We start from the raw sequence: 19,215 nt of genomic DNA, 5'->3' as shown, positions 1-19,215 counted from the left end.
CTCACTGTATGCAATTCCTATAGGCCTTGGAGTTTTTCAAGAAGCAGATGAAAGCAGGTTCTTCCCAGCGAACCCAGCCAGCTGACAGACTATGCCATTGCCAGCTGGTATGATTTTTATTATGTCTTTGTTATTTATCATGATTTGCCAGTTTTCCCTAGCTCAGCCTGACTGCCATTTCCCATTATCAGCAGTGGGACTGAAGTTAGCAAGGGGGCTGTCATTTTCGCTATCTCTTTACCATGGTAGTTGCCATCTCCCAGGATTTCCACCGAAACCTGCCCAGAGACTAAATGCCTACTGTTGTGTGGATTTGGGGAGGTAGTCAGTACCCCTGGGTAAGCATATGACCTGTGAGAAGCAGCAAAGACCCCATGAAAGGTATGAGTCATGGGAGGATGACGAGGGAAGTGATTTAAGGGCTGCAGGACAATGCAGGGGAACGTGGCACTTGGAAGAGGCCTAGGGGCACAGATAGTCTGGAGGAGGAAAAGATTCAGCTGGAAAGTCATGAGAGAAGAGAGAAAATGTGCTGCTGAGTCCAGAGCCTCAGCCCCTCCAGTGATAACTCCCTTCTTCATTATCTTCAGCATTTGGGAATGGGGAGCATGGTGGCAGAGGGTCTCTAATGCAAAGATTGAGCCACCAGGAACCTGACAAACTTGTGAGACAAAACGCGTTGAAGAAATTACCCTAAGTTCAAAAGCACTCAAAGTACAGCTTAATATATTTTTTTAAATCCCTTTTTTAGGCATAAACAAAAAAAAGAAGTTTCACATTTTCTCAGTCAGGGTTCTTCATATCTTATTTTCAAAGGAGATGGTGACTGTGCAGGAGGACACAGTAACACAGGCAAGACACCTGCCCCAACCTCAACCCAGCAGAAGCAAGCTAGGTGCCTAAGAACTGTCAAGGCTGGGTCCTATAGAGCAATGTGTTTAGTGTCCAGCAGTCAGAGCACGGTCTGCTTTAATATCAACTTACACATACTACTAATCTTGTACTGCTTCTGCTGGTACAGAGCCTCAGAAAGGTGGGCTCGGATCTGAGTCTTTGCTGGGGGCCTACCTTGCTGTACAGCTGACACTTAAGTACTGTGGTCACAACATCAGACTGATTTCTCACTACCTTACTCTGTGTGAGTTTATTCCTGCAGAAACTGGGTATGAAATGCTGCCAGCACGTAATGGTGGTAATTTACAGTCAGTTTTGCACAGGAGTAAGTGACTACACAATATTCAGGGCAGAAGAGAAGAAAATCGCTCAGATCTGACTGTGTGCAAGATGAGGTGGGCTGCACACTGGAACGTGCAGTGTATCACCCTCCTCCTGTTGCCCTGGAGGAAGAACTGACCTAGTCCAAAATTTGTACTTTCTGGGTCCTATGGATGTTTTTTTTCAGGACACCCACCATTGACTTAACTGTGAATTCAGTGGGAGTTAAGCCAAATTGGAGCACTGTGGAAAAGTCTTTTCAAAATATGTAATCTGCCATTCATGGGCATGTTGTCTGGAAGCCTTCCAGAGCAGCTCTCGGGCCAAACAGGATCATCTCCGAATGCTTTTAAGAGTGACAGACTCCATCAGTTAGATGCAAAGGAAGCAAATGTAGGATGAGTGTGGCAAACCTGGATGCTTACCTGCTACAACAGGAACCACTGACGCTACTACTGAAGGTCGTCCTACCTCCTACTCACAACTTTTCTCTGGAACAAAAGCTTTTATAGACTTTGCTGCCCTAGAAAGTCCATTTGTTGCTGGCCTGGAGTTGGTCAAATCTAGAAACATTCATTTGCAGTCCTAGTAGCAGTGTGAAATGTTCACTTCAATTTTGCGCATAATCTATTTTTGATTAACTTCAGATGTTTGTACTGACTTTTCAGCTGCAGCCTATTTGCATACTTAGCCATATTTGCATGTGAACAAAGGGTATTGGGCATGAACAAAGATATTTCCTTATTACTTTCTGCTATCTCAAATTTCTTCTCATCCAAGTGTAGAAGCAAATCCAGCATTAGTGGTTTAAGAATTAATAGTATATCAGGGAGCTGAAACAAACAGTTTATGGCAATCCTGTTTGCTTAATCTTTGAGGAAATAACTGCAGACAACCAGTACTTCCAAAGAAAGTGGATTGGTTTTTGATCGATTGATAATCAACCATGGCAAAATTCATCTGCAAATAACCTTACTTAATGTACTGGAAAATTCTCTAATAGCGGAAAGTGTGTTGCTCCCTAAAATTCTTCTTTCTGTGATTTGATAGCTCTAGTAAGCCAATTGCTGTTAGTTTAATTTCATATTTATCTTTCCGTGATGATGTATTTTAATGGTTGCTTTGTCCTGCTAACCTCTAATGATTTTTTTTTCTTTTTTCTTTTTTAACGAAGGCAAACTAGATTTATTTCACAGCGAAGAACACACTGAAGCAGAAACCTCATGTTTCCAGACCAGGTTCGCCACGCCATTCCTTATGCTGAGCCCCATGAAGGGAAGCAGGGAGATGCCTGGCACCGGGAGGTGCGGAGGGTACATAAGGTTAGTTGATGCCTGCACAAAAATGCATTGACGCAACCCCGCTGCTTTGGTTCTTTGCAGCTGAGGGGGAACACCTGTGTTGTGTCTGCTGTCCTCGCGGGCGGTGGGGAGAGCTGGAGTGTGAGGAGCAGCCTTGCTCTTTGCTTTGGCCCTCCGCAGCTGGGAGTGCAAGCAGCAGCAGGTGTTTCCAATCCAGGCAGCAGCTGGGGACTGGGAGAGCTTGCTGGTGTGGCACCTGCGTGAGGTGAGGTGGGGTGAGGTGAGGTGGGGTGGGGTGGTCTCATCCCACTGTGGGGCTCCGGTGTTCGGGACAGGGTGGCCAGAGGGCAGCTGCCGTGGGGCAGGCTGTGCTCAGGTGCTGTGATATGTGCTAATTTGTTACATCAAAGTGAGAAACAGCCTTGAAACATCCTGGACTGTGATGTGTGCTAATTTGTTACATCAAAGTAAGAAACAGCCTTGGGAACATCTGTGGGAACATCCTACATCCTGTGGTGGGGGCATGTACCCCGCCTGAGATAAGGGAGTTGAGCTAGCAAAGCGGCAATGTTAGTTTAGATAACCTAATATGGTGATGGCGATGTCACACAACTGTGAAATATAGCACGACCTCGAAAGCTGTAAAATATATGCGTGACCTGAGGGTCACCACTCACAATGCAGAGGGCTGAAGAAGACCACCTAGCAACAGCCGGCGCAACCGCAGAAGTTACAGGAAGTGCCACATATACCCGGAGCTGGAATTGCATATAAGGAGACTGTGACGGGGGGGTTGGGCACGCCGTTGGTGGAGCAGGAGACTCCCCGGCCGCCCAGCGCTGTTTTGCTTACTTGTAACTTGCTCAATTATTCCATTAAATTGGATTTTATGCAAACCAATTGGAGTGGTTGTGTTTGCCTATAACAGGTGCTGTCACCCGTGATGCCAGAAACCAGGTAAAAGCTCTGTGATGGTGAGTTTTTTGGCAAGAGGCCGAGCTGCCGGCAGCTGAGGGAGGTTGCTGAGATGTTGGGTGGGCGCAGGGGATGGGGGAAGAGGGTTTTTCGGGGTGAGGCCAAGCCTGCCCTGTCAGTGACGCTGGGTGGGCAAAGCTTTTCCCGCACCCGGAGGAGAGTGTGGCAATGTGGAAACAGAGCGCATGTGTCCGCTCACAGTCCTGCGCCGCATGGTTTGGGGAGTGATTCTCTTCCTTGGGGTGCCTCTCAAAAATGAGTAGTTTTATACCCAGGGCTTCCAAACCGCGCCCGCTGCCGCTAGCTGCTTCACGTAAGCAGCTTTGCTGCTGCTGGGGAGCGCTTGTTGATGGAGGAGGGTGAGTCACTTTGTTGGGTCTGCTCGCCGGGAAAATGCTGCGCTCGGCCCCCCACGCGCCAACACCTGCCCACGCCGCAGGAGCTGCCTTGCGGCTTCAGAAACCTAAAATAAAAAAGCCCTGCGAATCCCTCCCCCTCCAGCTTCAGCAGCTCTATTGGAGCTATTTCTGAAGCTGTTACTTCATGTTTTCTGTTTTTTTCAATTTGGTGGGGGTTTTTTTTGGTTTTTTTTTTTTGACTTTTGAAAACGTTGCTGCCTGTGGCAGGCAGGTGAGCGCGCTGTGTTTTCCGGTAGGAGACCCCAGAAGGACAGATGGACACGGGCTCACCTGTCTGCCATAACCTCTTTAGGACATCCCCAGCACGCATTGAACGCAAAGCCGTTTCCAAACATGATAAGCTCTCCTACAGGCACCTCTAGCCTACGCTCGGAGCAGGCGCGTTTCCCACACGATCGTGGGGACCTGGCATCGTAGGGTTTATCTGGACAGGATGGGAGTTTTCTTAGTACGCTGTGTGTAAAAAGCTGGAATCCACTAATTCTGGAGTCTTGATGCAGAAACAGGTCAAATCACTTCCTTTACCTATTTTTTTTATTAAATTCTGTTATTTTTCATTTAAAAACACTTTTCTTAGGCAGCTGTAGCATCTGACTTTGTAAGGGAGGGGATGTGAAAGATCTGGCTTTCTGCATCTTAAATTCTACATAAAATTCCATTCCCCAGTATCTAAATGGAAATCATGACTAAACTGGGAATAATCAAGTAAAGAAGAAATTTCAACAATCGTGTTCTGCTGTGAGAGGTGAGAATCCAAACAAATGCATGCTAAATTATAGACTATTTCTGGCGGGTGGGGAAGAGACACCAAGTTTACAGTGAAGATTATATTTAGTTGTAAAACCACATAGCTTCATGCGTACAAGTCAAAAAATATCTACCCTTTTTATTAAAAAAAAAAAAAAGGCACTAATGCAAGACAAAGTTTTTAACTAATAAAGATAAGTTTCCCTGCCTTAGATAGCAGGGAGGATGGTAAAAGCAACTCCGTGTTAGACACTCATGGGACAGCTATATTTGGGTAAAATTCAGCGGTGAGAAAATGGCTTGTACACTGGCGCATGAAAGATCAAGAATCTTTCAAAACAAACGCTGGTTGCCTATGAAGACGGCCCAGCTACATGTAATCAAGACAGGCACGGAAAGCTCTGCAGCCTGCTGAGATAAATGTTTTCAAGCCTGACAAATTCATAAGGCTGGAAATATTGTGAAGTCTAAGCAAGCTGACTGAGACAGTTAATAAATGAAAAAAAATTTTTTTTAAAGGCATAGTGGTCACACTTCCTGCCTTTGCTCTGCTTTCTAGATTCCAGTGTTTGAGGTACCATGGGGAGAACCACTGGCAGGGTGTTACCTTTTGTATTCTCCTTTATTCCAAAAAAGCCCAAATCCAAAACAAACCCTACTTCAGATGCTTGCTTTCTTTCCCCCTCGTCCCTCCTCTATTCCTTTGCTTTCATCCTAGCCCTCTCTTTACTTTTCTTTGCTTGGGGGAAATGGACTTGATAAACAAAATGGCTTTATAAATAATCTGAGAATAGTTGATCATCCAAAAAATATGCAAGGGAATGGCTAAGACAGACAACAGCAACTTGCAGTTTTTCTAAGTCTTTATAGATGCAAGGGTGAAGATTTATGTCTTGTCAGTACTGAGCAGCTAAGATTTAAAACAGCGAAACAAAACACCATGATTTAGCACTGGCATTGGGGAGTGAATTAACATTAAAAATAATCCATAAATCAAGAAAAGCACTGATAAATGTTGAGTTAACTTTTTGTAGGCTGACAACCCGGCTTGATACACTCAGTGCAAGAGATAGATGCTAGACTTAATATCCTGATTCAAGATCCTGGTGTAGGAAACCACGGTGTGTGATAGGTGCTAGGAGGTGGATGAGCAATGATCCAGAGAAGGTGGGAAAAAGCTATTTTATGATACATAAAATAATTTGATGGAAGGGCTTAGTTGTGTTGATATCTGCATTAGACAGAGGATCCTACCTCAGATGATCGAGCTCAGCCCTCAAGCTGTGCCTACGTGCAGCTTCGGTTGCTGCGGTCTAGTGAAAACTTGTCTGTGTAGTATATTGAACGCCAGATGAATTCGTCCCGGCCTGGGTCGCTTGAATGCTGAACTGTTGTGGTGCTATTTACCTGAAGTGAGGAAGCAGATGTGCAGCGAGGAATGGGGCAGCCTATGGTTTTTGTATGCCTTAGGTCAACAGAAAGTAGTTTGAGTACAAGTACAGCTGTCCTTTCTTAGACTCTCACTTAATTTTAGTGTGTTTGTTTGTTTGTTTGTTTTTTTACCTCAAAATATTTTGCTCCTTCAAATTGCTCGAAGGTGCCCTGGAAGCTTCCCTCTCCTTCCCTAGATTTGAAGGAGAGAGAAGATCCAGCTGAAAAAGGTTTGCACTTTATTACCCAGGAAGGACAAAGGCACTTGTGATTTAATGGAGTCATTGCCTTATTCAAAGACTGTTAATGGTATTGACTGCCTTGAGGTGTACCCTGTTTTCAGTAAACAACTATTTCATTAAAAAAGGATTTAACCATGTTAGGCAGGGGTTGCCAAAGCACAATAACTTTCTCACTTGCTCCAAATCCTACAGGAATGTTTCCACTGCATTAAATGGATGGAAAGTTTGAGTGTGCTTGCTGACCTCTACGCTGTGAAGTCAAAATGACATCAGCACTGATATTGCTTTCCTCTGCAAAATTCTAATAAACTAAAAATAGATAAAGGTATCTTAAAATGAAGCAGTGTTTTCGGAAAGGAAACACATATTAAGGCTGTTTCCCTTACTCCAGTCCTGCAAACTGTCCACACACAGATGTGGGAGCAGCGTCTGAGGCTTCAGAGACCCCACCAGAGGCCTTGCTTATGCCTGCTGATCTCTTTGCAAGGGGCACTCGGATCATAGCATTGCACTACAGAATTAAACACCTACAAGAGATAGAAAAATGGATCAATAAGGCAATAAAATGTCATGGCAGAAAAGCGCCAGAGTCTCTCTGCAAAAGAAAGAAATAAATATGACAAACTTCCATCGCAACAAAAGAAACCTAACATGTGTTAAGTGTCACCCACTGTGTGCGACTTCAGTTTTTTTTCAAGCTGGCCAAAGCCTAAAACCTCTGCCTCAGGCTCTTTGGAAAGTGGTGGTGAGCAGAGCTTCGTGCAGCGAGCTGCAGAGGGTGGCCAGCCGCAGGGGTATTTATCTTTGACATTTGTATGGTCATGCTTGTTTACACATAAAAGGAAAAAGCCAATATATCTGGAGATGGTCATAAATGTGCACCTTTCTAGTAGGGAACAGCTTGTAGTTATACTGGAAAATTGTTTCTGAACAGAAAATGAGTGCTCTGCCAGAGGTCTCGTGTTGTGAGTGGATGTGATGGAACAAAGAGATGCTGTCATACTAATACTTCAAAAAGCAGGAAGCCTGAACCTAAAATGTACCTTGTATGGTCAATAGCTGATAGTTTTGTAATGGGGGTGGGGAAAAGAAGGATATTCCTGGCTGGATATTAAACGGTTTGCTTGCATTCCTCTTTTTTTTCCTTTAGTCTGTAACTTGCTTCTTCTGCGCTCCTTTGCAAAGTGCTTTCTAGATCAGTTGATGCTACAGCTATAAAAAACAAAAGAGCAAAGCCATAGACCAGTTTAATTGAGCATAACAAATTAAACTGCTCTATCACAAATAAAAAAAAATACAGTAGCTATAAATCATTGGAAAAGGAAGAGCAGTATTTACAAGTTTTGTCACAGAAATTTGATTGTTTTTAAAGGAGGCCTTTGGGAAAAAAGTTGCTTTGAAATGCTTTGTTTCCCCTATTAAAAGGAAATTAAGATAAAGTAATGCAAAATATTTTTATCTTTTCGCATTTGGGAAGGGCGCTGTGGGGGGAACACAAGGATTGCCGGACGATGCTTCGAAGGAGGGAGGTGAGATGGAGGATTTGGTTTGCATGGGGACTTCTTGTTTCTATTATACTTTCATGCTTTCCTCATTTGGCAATATAAAAACCTAGTATTCTGGAAGAGAAAGATGTTAGGAGAAGAATGCAGCTTGGTTGTGGCAGTTCATTAAAAAAAAAAAAAAGAAAAAAAAATCTGACATTTCCAGGAAAGAGTGCTGTGTGGTGGAGGCACCCACTTGCTTGGCTGTGCATGTGAAGCCCAGGCCCCATGGTGGCACAGGCGGCACAGAAAAGCTGCTGGGGCACCTGGGCTACCATGTGGAGCCCTTATTTTCCCCTGTATGTGTCCATGATCCCTATCAATGTTGAAGGTTGGACACTAGGGCATTTCTGCTGGCCCTCCTCTGTGCTAGGAAAGGTGGACTATCTTCTAGATGAATTAACGCTAGATATGTCCCAGATGAAGGACTTTGGTTTGGAGGAGGGACAGTAGCTAGTGTCATATGCTAGACCGCCGAGACCTCCGCAGCGTTTTGCCTGCTAATGCTGCTCTTATTTCCTTATTCCCACACAGGACTGAGGTGTCAGAGCTGATGGTACCAAGCAGCTTGCTGGGCCCAGTCGCAGTGCCTCCATCTCTGGTAGCGTCTGTGGGCTAGCTGCTGATATGCCTGCATGGGCAGAAACCTGGGGGATGAGCGGCCGATATCCAGTGAGTAGTGCACTATCAGATTGTATTCTGGAAACTATCATTTTTACTTGCTCCCTTCTGCTTGTTGAAGCCATATGTCCAGGGCAGTGCTTTCCAAGTGGACGTGGTTTTTGATAGTAGGGAATGGCCAGAAAGGTCGCGCATCCTGGGAAGGCTGGCGCTTTCTCTGTGGCAACGAGGGTGGTCAGCCAGGGTGACCAGCCTAGGCAAATAGAAATGATGTGGTGGGCCACAGCTTGCCTGTGAAGCTGCAGGACCACTGATGCTAGGGAGGAACAGCATTAGGTAAAGGAGAGGATGCTGAAGTCCATCTGGCTGCCCCTTGTTCTTGTGTGCTTGCATTGGCCTTCCTTGTGTTGGTTTGGCTTACCTTATTAAGTGCAGCAGAAAATGCAAGTTCAGCCTGTGAACCCATCTGAGGGTCAGGTCCCCTGAGAAGGGACATGGGATAGGGCTCATTAACTTGCTGAATAGAGGGGGGGAAAACCCCAGAGAGTGAGTTACTCCTAGTAAGGGATTACAGAACGTGTTGTTTTGGCACAGTGCTGCTCCCGTTGACTTTGCTGAGGCTTTGATTGCTCGTTACCGTATGCATTTTCCTCTTCTATTACAAGCGTGTTCCTTTGCCCCCATTCACAGTCCTTGTTTTCAGTGTCCAAATGGCGAGTGTGAAGGACTCCCCAGAGGGGTTAACCACTGCCAAGCTCCGTATCATCATTTGTACTTGTTTAGTAATTCCCAAACATGGGTACTTTACATGACAAATCCCATTTTCCTGAGGCTCCTAAAGCGATTCAGAAATGCCATGGGTTGTGTAATGGAAGACATATAGCCCCTTGTGGTGCACAAGCCCATTGGCAAGTGGGATTTGCACACTGACGTGGTGCAGCAGGAAAGAAATTAGAATTCTGCATGTGTTACTGTCACCTGCTAACCGATTCAGAAGAACACATAAAGGAAAGAGAAATAACTAAAAGTGTTAAAAATAATATATATAAAAAAAGAAGTGTTAGGGGAATGTTTCTTTTTAATGATAATTTGTGACTGAGTATTTAATTATGAAGCTACTGATAATTTATCTGGAAATGGGATTTTGGGGTGGATTGCTACAAGACACCTGAAGACTCTACAGTGGCTTAACCCTTTTTTCATTTCTCTTCTATTTTTTTGTTATTGCAACAGAAGAATAAATCTATTCTCTAGAGAAAAATCACCCTGGGAGTGAGGCAGAAATGTGCCTAGAATCACAATTACTTATTATACCTGAGTTGATCATGACACTTCATCAGCTTTCTCATGCAAATGGATATATTCACCAGTATCTGTTTAAAACAGACTCCTACATTCATTGACTACAGTATTAGCAGAGGTGAAAGTAAAATGGATCCAAACATAATCAAAGCGAATTCTCTGAGGATTCTGCTCCTTTTTTCTCTGGTGCTCAGCTGGGATAGAGAGAGAGATAATGAAAGACTTTCCTCAAAGCCTGTTCAGGTTCAGGGCTTAGGGACTGAGTCATGTCCAGTTTCCTTGCTAATTTGCAATAAATTATGAAAAACCCAAGTACTTCAGTTCTCTTGTCTTGTAAAATGGGTGTGCTAATAGGCCTTCAGAGTGGTATTAGCAGTTTGAGTTACTATTTCTGACTTTTTCTGAGATTTTCAGGTAACATCAGAAACTATTTACATTCAAATTGCGTTTTTTTGCTTGTAGGTCTCTAATTTTCATATGACTTGGCTAGGAGTGAATGGTATTGCTGGTATTCAACAAATGATGATTACTTATTTTCACTGCAGCACTATCAGTAATGATATCTCTCCATCTCTAGGACGCACTTTGAGTATATAAAAGTAGGAGCATGCACTAAAGCATAACTGCATACCTCAGACACTTCACTCCCATACTATGGGAACACTTCCAACTTGTTGGCATATACTGAGTTATAACCAAGGGAAATCACTTCAGCAGAAAAAGGCATATTTCCAAGATGATGTCTTATGTCTTAATGAGGACAAACCTTTGGAGTGCTTTCTGAATCTGCTGTCTTATTGAATTAAGTATTTATAAATGTGCTGCAGAAATAATATCTTGGCTTAGCTCTGTATTCTAAACTCAGTTTTGTATAGTAATGGCTTGGAAGAAGGCATGAAATTCTTCAGATACTGACAGATATCTTTGCAACCTCAGAAACTAGTTTGGGAGCCCCATAGCACCAGCATCAGAAGATGGCTGCAGGATCTACCCCCTCACCCCCACCCCTAAATTGTCAAGCTCTCCTAACCCCTGTGATAGTCAGTAGAAATTTTAAGAGTTTGTGGTCAGGGTGACAGTCTTTTGGTGATTCCTGATGATCATTCAGCTGACCACATCTTTAATCTAGAGTTTAGGAGTTAACCCAGGTATGACCTTCATGCAGTTTGTATGGGGCTAAAACATTGATGATATATATGATGATATTGATTTTATATATTTTTTTTCCTGCAAAGCCAGTTGAAATCTTGGAATGGTTGGGTGGTTATAGAGATTCAAGGAAAGTCAGTGATATTCAACTTGGTAGGAATGCAAGGATCTTTCGTCTTCAGTTTTTATAGATGCATCTACCTGTTCTCTTCCCTGGCCCCCTTCACATTGAGCCTGTGGCTGGCGGAGGCGTATAGGAGGGCCTGAGTATTGGAAATCTCTGCTGAAGGATGTGGAGCATTCTCTGATGGAGACAAGCAAATACGTTGTGTTCTTGTATCGTGGGTTTTTTTGGGGAACTGTGATCATCCTTTCCTTTTTTTTTTTTTTCCTCCCATCATAAGTGTTTCACATTAAATTATACCCATAGCATGAGAAATTGCTTCAAAAGAGAACTAGTGAAGACTCTCTTGAGAAATAGCAGAATTTGTCAGAAAGCAACATACACACCAAACCGTTTAAAAGTAAAAACTTTCAAAGTTTCAAAGTCAGGAAATAGCATTATTTAGAATGCTTGTCCAATTTAACATGCTTTTCTGTGTATATGGAGGAGGCTATCATGATCACATAAGCATTTTTTCTTCCCTGCTGTAGAACTTAACTGAAAGAAGTTGTCGTGCATATAACCCTTGTGCATTTGTTACGTAGTGAGTGCAGGAGATGATTGCCTAGTCATGATAGTTTTTCCTGCCCTGCAGGTCTGGATTCTGTCCTTTCCTATGGTATAAAATTTTCGTGTGACACTGGACCTTAATCTTTTTTCTAAATTCTCAGAAAAAATGGCATTTTGGAGAGCCTGAGTTTGGGTTAAACAGGAAGTCATTGTAACTGGGGGAGAGAGGGAATTAGAAAATGGCAAAACACTCAGGAGCTTTGTTTCCGTGGTTTTAAGGTGAAACTTTCTGACTTTTTAGTGTGAAATGGTATTTTTCATTTAAAAATTGACATACACTAAATCACATAAAAAAAGGTCTGAAAATAATTATCCTGACAGAAATGGTGTTTTTTTTCTGTCTGAAAGAAATATCTTAGGCTGACCTGAAGTTAATTGTTTCTGATTAAAATGTTTGCAAATCTTTATCAGATGAACCAAATAACATAAATCTTTTATATATGACTCTTAGCTCTGACCACCAAAATAATAATAATAATAAAAATACTTTCCTTGCTCAGGTTTACATCTATCTCATACTTGGTCATGCAAAGCCAGCTTTTTCAGAGGTGGCTGCTGATTGTGTGCTCATTTGAGACTCTGGAACCCAGATTTGCAGAAATATGGAGCCCAGTGGGTGTCAGACTACAGTATTCGTGCACCGAGTAGAAGCTATGTATTTAAGAGTGAATCCAGTACCATTTGCAGTAATGTCAAGGAGAACTGTAAAAACTAATTGTTCTAGTTTCAGAAAAACTGTGACCAGCAGGTAGTTAATGGAGCCGGGGGTCAGTGACAGGGAAAGTAGGCTGTCCATTTGGGCAGCCTGTGTGCAAAGGCGAAAGAGACTTGTGGAGAAACTGCATGTGTTCAGGTCTTTAAAGATGGTCTCTCTGTATATATGTGCAAGAGGGATGAATCCAGATTCTACTCAATGCCTTAAATTTTGCACATCCTAGCTTCAAACTGCCTGCATTTTTGACTTTTATAATAGTCTTTATACTGTGTGTGCGTGCATTTTCCTCTCTTGTGGAAAAGAAAACAGCTTTGGTGCAGTGTCAGCGTGATGCTGACACGGATCAGCAGCAGGACGGCAATTGGCAGGTCCATTCACCACAGAGACCTCCAGGGCTGATGATGCAAATGAGAGCCGCAGTAGGTTGCTATGCTCTGTGTGAAGCAAAACTAGTGAGGGATGAGATATTTATGCTCAGGGGAAAATAGAGCCTAGCGTGTACGCTGATGTCTCTGGCTCTGGAGGGAAACATGGTCCAAGGTGCACAGGGTCTTCTGTTTTCCCCTGTGCTTGACTTTCTTCCCCCGTTCCCTCCCACTCGCCCCATTTTTGGCCTGTCTGCACCCTTCCGCAGATGTGATCTCCTGCTTCCCAAGCCCATCCCGATCTCCAGAGCTCAAACTTCCAGTCCAGGTCTCTTTGCACAGTAAATTTAGGCTGCCCACGGGGTTGTGGTGCCAGAAGGCCTTGGTGGGGCTGGGCCGATTGCCCTCTGCCCAGAAGCGTAAAGCCCTTCAGAAGTGGGAAGGTGCTGGGCTGCACCAGCCTGGCCATTCGTGCCTTCTCTCTACGGGCCTGGGAAGCTCTGGGAGACTTGATGGGGCAGCATCTTTGGTGGTTTTTGAGCTTTTAAATCTCAGCAGCTCTGCTGATTGCAAGAACAAGGTGGGATAATGAAGATCTACCTACTGCAATGATCAAGCTTCTACCCCGCAACAGAAAGCAGCCATTTTCCAGAAAGATCGCCAGAAAAAAATCTTTCCCATTCACGAGCCATGTTTTCAGAAGCAAGTAAATTATCTTGTCTCAAGCTTAAAAAAAAATAAAACACAACTCCTTAAGGAAGACACCCAGCATTCATCTGAAGGGAGGCTCAGCTCTATAAGCAGGTACAGGAAATACTAAGCAATTTCAATAATAGGTGGTATTATCAGCTCTGCCTCTGATAGAGTTGAACAAATAATGTGAGATTATGGTACAGCGCTGTTATTCAGCTGTTGCTGAGACTTGAGGAGAGACTACTGTTATTATGTGTTTGAATTATGGGGCATGAAGATTAATGATGTGCAAATTAGCAGCATTCTACTACAAGTAATTTTTGCTTTCATTTGCCACTATCATCACTGAATGGCAACATTCACTTACATTTATAATGTTCAAATGCTATATTAAATGCTAAATTAGATATTGACTCATCTAATTTTCCATGTTGAAAGGCACCAAATACAGGGAAAGTTTTTGCTTCTGTGAACCTCTGCTGCCCCTTGGTCAACAGTTTGTATCAGATAACATTCACAATGTGCACCTTTACGTAAATTATAGGGATTCGTGACTCTCTGGTATTCTGCAGCCTTTCTATTAGAGCCACAGTGTTAACTCTGTCTGCAGGTTGTTCTGCCTTCCCAATAACTCTCCCCTTATCATTATCCTATCATCATTTTCCCTGTTTGCTGCAGTGTGTAGGTCAAATGGATTTTTTTTTCCTGGGGCTTAGACAAAGAGAAATATTGCTTATTCTACTGCCAGGTATTTTTTACCTTGTAATGCAGTTACTAAGAGTTAGTGGTTGCCATCTTCCTTCTCCTCTGATTACGTTGTTCGTAGTGAATGTTTTTTCCCCATTAATCTCATTGCTAATCTGTTTCTTTGGTTTGTTTTGCTTTTAATCCCAGTGCAGATGGTGGCTGTCCATGTTTAGTGTCTCAAAATTATTGAGGTTTTGATTCTGCCTTTCTCATATAAAGAAATGTCTTGCTCTCGGAGAAGAATAATTAATTTCACTGGGACTACATGGACAAAAGTACTAACTCAGCTGAGCTGAGGGTAGCAGAATCTGCTCTTTTTTGCTACTGGTTTTAAAACAAATGGCATTAGTTAACTACTGTTCATTCTGCATCTGGTAATAAAAAAAGAATATGCTTTAGACATTAGTGCCGACGTGGGCAGGGGTCCCGGCTGAGCTGCCAGAGGAAACCAGCCCCGGGAAGCACCTGGCCACGGAGGTGAGGGGGTGCTGGCCCCTTGGAAACACCGAGCTTGGCTGGAGTTCGCTGGTTTGGCGCTTGGGATCTAAAATACGTAACTTAGAGTAAATCTTTTCATGAATTCTGGCAGGAGTTGTAGCATTAAGGCACCGGCTTATAGTGTGTTTCCGTCAGTTCTGCAGTGATTGGAGATAATGACATTTAAATGACTCTGACCAAGTTTAAAAGCCTCCTTCACCCTGGCTGCCTCTAGATAGTGCTGCTTTTAAAACTGGTTGGTGTCATTTAAAAGTCACACTACCGAAGACAAAGAGGGAGAGGGGGGGTATTTCCTGATATTTTTTTCGTGCACTAGCCATAAGAACGTCATTAAGACAGCAAAGTGTTAGCTCAGGGAAGTGTGGAAAATATTTGAAATAATTTTTTAGGAAAATGAGCTCAGACTTTGTATGATCAGGGAGAGTCTACCTGAGGCACCATGTCGGAAGTGGTTCTGTACTTAAAACATATCTTTCAAAGAAGTGTCCTGGACTTAATAAATTTATTTTTTTAATTTATGGGATGCAAAAAATGATAAATTACTGTCTTGGGTATAGTTAGTTCTGCACTAGGATATTGCTAAATGGCCTCCAAAAGAATGAAATGTTTGCCATTCCCCCCCCAGAAGCACTGTTCACAGAAATTTTGAAACAATAAACGTTGGCATGCACCTGTCAATGTTCAGGCCCTCATGTGGTGTTTTGTAATTTTTTTTTTTTAAAAAAAGGGTTGCAGCTAAATTAGAAAAATGGGGCATATTTAAAATCACATGCAATAAAAGCATTGAAGTTAGCACACTTCAAGGTCCTCGTGAATCGTTTAGATGGAGAAAATTATATATTAAAATGTGTTATGTGAATTGTTAATTGCCAGTTGCAAGTTTAAAATCTTATTTGCAACGTGCTGTCACAATCTGAACTATTCAGTGTTTCTCAGTGTATATTTAACTTAAATAGCGATTGTAACGTGCTGCAGCTGTTCTTGCAGTCTGAATGGGTACGGGATGAAGGCTGAAAATGCACGCCTCTTTTGTGTCTTTTTAATTCAGGAATGAAGAATACAGTGTCTTTAAGTCACTTGGAAAAAAATTAACTGAAAGTCCCAACATGCACAATCCCTTCTAGTCACCTGCTGGACAAACTGCTACCTTGTTTCCTTTGGTTTTAGCGTGCGGCTGGATCCCAAACGTTGCCATATTGCCTATTAATCTGAAAATAAGCAACAGCTGGCTGGCAGCCAAGAGGCATAACTCAGTACGCACACAATTTAATTTCTGCTGCTTCTTCCAGTTTAGGTTGGCAACTGCGTAACGATTTAAAGGGTCTGCAAACTGAATTGCAGGATACGACATTCCCGTAGTCAATTTATGTCATGTTGTCGGAGGTGTCTTCCGATGTCGAGGACAAAAACTCATTTTTGTCACTACTGCTTTGAGCTTTGTGGGTCCAAATCAGTTGAGGAAAGCAAATTACACAAGGTATTTATTAGGTTTAATCTCTGCCTAACTGGTAGTGGATATAGGGTAGAATTAGTTTTATGAAGGGTGTAACCTTGAAAAGAAAACTGAGTGGGCTTCAGATTATAACCTTTATCCAGTATTACTAATATGCAAAAGCTTGGTTCTTGGGTAAGAATAGGCAGCAAATGGACTATGACAGCCAGGGCCAGGGCTGCTCTTCTGGAAGACAGAAGGTGTTGGGGGGAATTCAGTCATGTACCTTTCTTTTTAAAATAATTTTTAAAAAGTGGTCAGTAAAGAAATCCCACGGTTTCCTCCTGACAGTCTCCTCAGAAATGGTGATAACCTCCTTGGGAAGAGGTGCGGTTTTCTGCATGGGAGACAGCTGACACCACTTAATACCGGTCAGGTTCAGAGGATCCAAAGTCAAACGTGTGCCACTTGGGCAGAGGGCAGGGAGAGTGAGCACCTTCTAGAGAAACCAAATGGATCAGAGAGAACTAAGGTGCATAACACAACATTATTTTTCTGTAATGTTTGAATTATCTTTGGATGTACATGTTAGCTTGCTCGTGCTGAAATTGTTGGTAGCATTTCTATGGGCTTCAAAAGGAGCTGGACTGGTACTTATGTTGATAGAGGTGTTTTGTTTAGTTATGATTTTCCTCTTTTTTATCTGTGATCTTATTTTTATTTAAACCACTGGAATCTTGCATTATTTTCATGACTAAAAATGCCAGAGTATATTCTTAGCAGAGGTGCAGCCTTCTGAACCAATAAATCAGGGAAGGAAAAACATCCAGAAAAAATTAGTTGAAACAAACCTTCAGGAAAGACCAGCATCAGTACTAACCTGAACACTGGCCAGGAGCAGTTGCACCATTGCACTTGGGTTGAAGCCTAAAGTTTTAGCCTGGTGGTTGCATGCATACAAAAGTCTCTAATGTAGCGCACATGCTACTGCCTAAACAATCTCAGAAGGGAAGGAACGCTGTTTGATTTTCATGCCCCAGTCTGGATGTGCAGGCCTGGTAATTAGCAGCAAATACACTTCCTTTTGTGAAGTGATGCGGGTATTGCTGCGCACGGGGATGAAAGGGCCACGTCTTTGGAGCAGAGCCTCCCTCTAAGGTTTAGTTCCCTTTATTGAACTTTAGGTGCTGTCGGAGTGCGGCTCCGTTTTCTTTCTCAGATGCATGTTTATGTGCATCAACACCAAGCTAACTTCACACAACTCTGTACTGAACCGGAGTTGTCATGCTTTAACTCAGTATCCTAGTAATACATGCAATGATTTAGTTAATCTGAATGAATTAAAAATCACCCTTGTAAAAGATTCTAAGCTGCGTCTCACCACTTCTATACAAAAGATGCTTTAATCTCAGGCTAATTAGTGCTAATTAACATACAACCTCCCCCTGCTCAGCCATTGTACAGGAGAAACCAGCCAAATACAGTTATTTATCATTTTAATTTGATCATATTGTAGAAATGTCAAAATATTAGCCAGGCAAATTAATTCCTACAATTTAGCATATGTTTTTCTGAAATGAAATCAAGGGTAGCAGTCATCTTGCTTCAAGTCCTCCCACAATATTACAGGAGTTTTCTTCCAAAAATTTATCTGAAATGTCCTCCTGCTCTTGATTGGCAGAAAGTCAGAGCATATTTATACGCTCCTTTCCTAACCTCCCTTCCAATGAAAGCGCAAACAGGCTGGAGGTTGCCCAAAGCGGTGGTGGTACCTCCATCCTTGGACATATCCAAGGCATGTGGCTTGGCCAGATGACAGCCAGGGGTCACTTTCAACCTAACTAAGTCTATGGCTTGCTGCAGTGCGCCTTGCTAGTCTGAACAGGAGGGAAAGGGCAAGAAAGAGCCGGAGAGCGCGGCAGGTCTCTGAAAATGTACCTCTCTTATGGACACATAAAAACTAATTTTGGCCATCTAACTTGAAGTGAAGCTTGGTGTTTTTGTAACAGGGGATTTGAATGCTTTTTCCTCCCAGCTAGCTGCGTGAACAGGCATTTTGAAGTATGACTTGTTTCTCCGAGGTCCCAGCTTAGCGCTCTGTTTGCATAAACTGATCTGTACTGCCTGTAACTGTGGCGCTCGAGCAGCCCCGGCCACTAAGCCCTTGTGCGGCTGGATGGATATTTGAAGAAAAAATTGGTGTCTCATTATTTTTTCATAGAAAAGCCCTTAGATTCGGGAGCTTGTGTAGTGTGTTTTTCTGAGTGCATAATTTCTTTCTGGGTCAAACGACAGACCCTTTTAAAACTGTATATCCTTTTCTTTCTTTCTGTGCAAATACCATAGCTGTTTCAAGGTCTGGTGTACTTTGTTCCAAAGGCATTGAAAATGCAGACCTTCATGTGTACGTTCATCACTTACTGGAAGAAGTCAGTACTTGGAGATCAAAAGCATTAACGTATCTTAAAAATCAAGAATGCCCTATTCAAATATTATTTAAAATAATGGGAGAGTTTTATACATTAATTAGGACAACATTTGCTGCACAGAGCAGGTCGTGCATGATCCTTATTATACGTGGTACAGTCGAACACATGGTGCGGTGGGAGCATTGGCAGGTCTCGTATCAGAAGCAAGCAGGAAAGAATCAATATGATGGGAATAACATGGGGCCGGCTCCGCAGAGGTACCCTGGCATGTGGCTCAACTGTGGGGTTTTTTTGCCCCTGAGCTCCTAGTGGGATCAAGCCCTTAGTTTTCAGAGGTATACGCTGATTATCAAAGGTTTGTTAGGAGCATGCTGCCAGGGGTCTTCATGCATAAGTCATGTTTTGGGGTACATGCCTTATGACTAAGGCACTCAAGCTGTGCTGTACAAATGTTGTATGTTGAGTCATTAAAGAAAAAAGCTATCAGTGGAATCTGTTTAAGGAAATGTTTCCTCACTGTCCCCTCCTGAATTATTTCTACCTGCCTCTGTATTTGCACACACAGTTTAAAATGCAATGCCCCGTGGAGGTATGCTGTGAACATCAGAATATGGTGATCATTTCGGGGAAAAAGCTCCAACGTAGCCAGAGTGATGA

At 42.8% G+C, this 19,215-nt stretch overlaps 1 long non-coding RNA gene across 5 annotated transcripts in view; it reads left to right on the top strand.

The window, feature by feature from the left end:
- The first annotated feature begins 2,255 nt into the window (after window positions 1–2,255).
- The window catches only part of LOC106488765 (uncharacterized), a 173,410-nt gene continuing 156,450 nt past the window's right edge, over window positions 2,256–19,215 (top strand). For 3 of the 5 annotated variants that reach the window (XR_010883182.1, XR_010883183.1, XR_010883184.1), the window contains exons 1-2: window positions 2,256–3,490; window positions 8,409–8,546. This is a non-coding gene — a long non-coding RNA (uncharacterized lncRNA). The remainder of the gene's footprint in view (window positions 3,491–8,408; window positions 8,547–19,215) is intronic. The other 2 variants (XR_010883185.1, XR_010883186.1) reach the window with 2 other exon arrangements.

This window comes from Apteryx mantelli, chromosome 1 (assembly GCF_036417845.1).
Source record: "Apteryx mantelli isolate bAptMan1 chromosome 1, bAptMan1.hap1, whole genome shotgun sequence".
Lineage (NCBI taxonomy): Eukaryota > Metazoa > Chordata > Aves > Apterygiformes > Apterygidae > Apteryx > Apteryx mantelli.
Note: the sequence above shows the minus strand (reverse complement) of the source record. Positions and strands in the feature narration are given on the sequence as shown.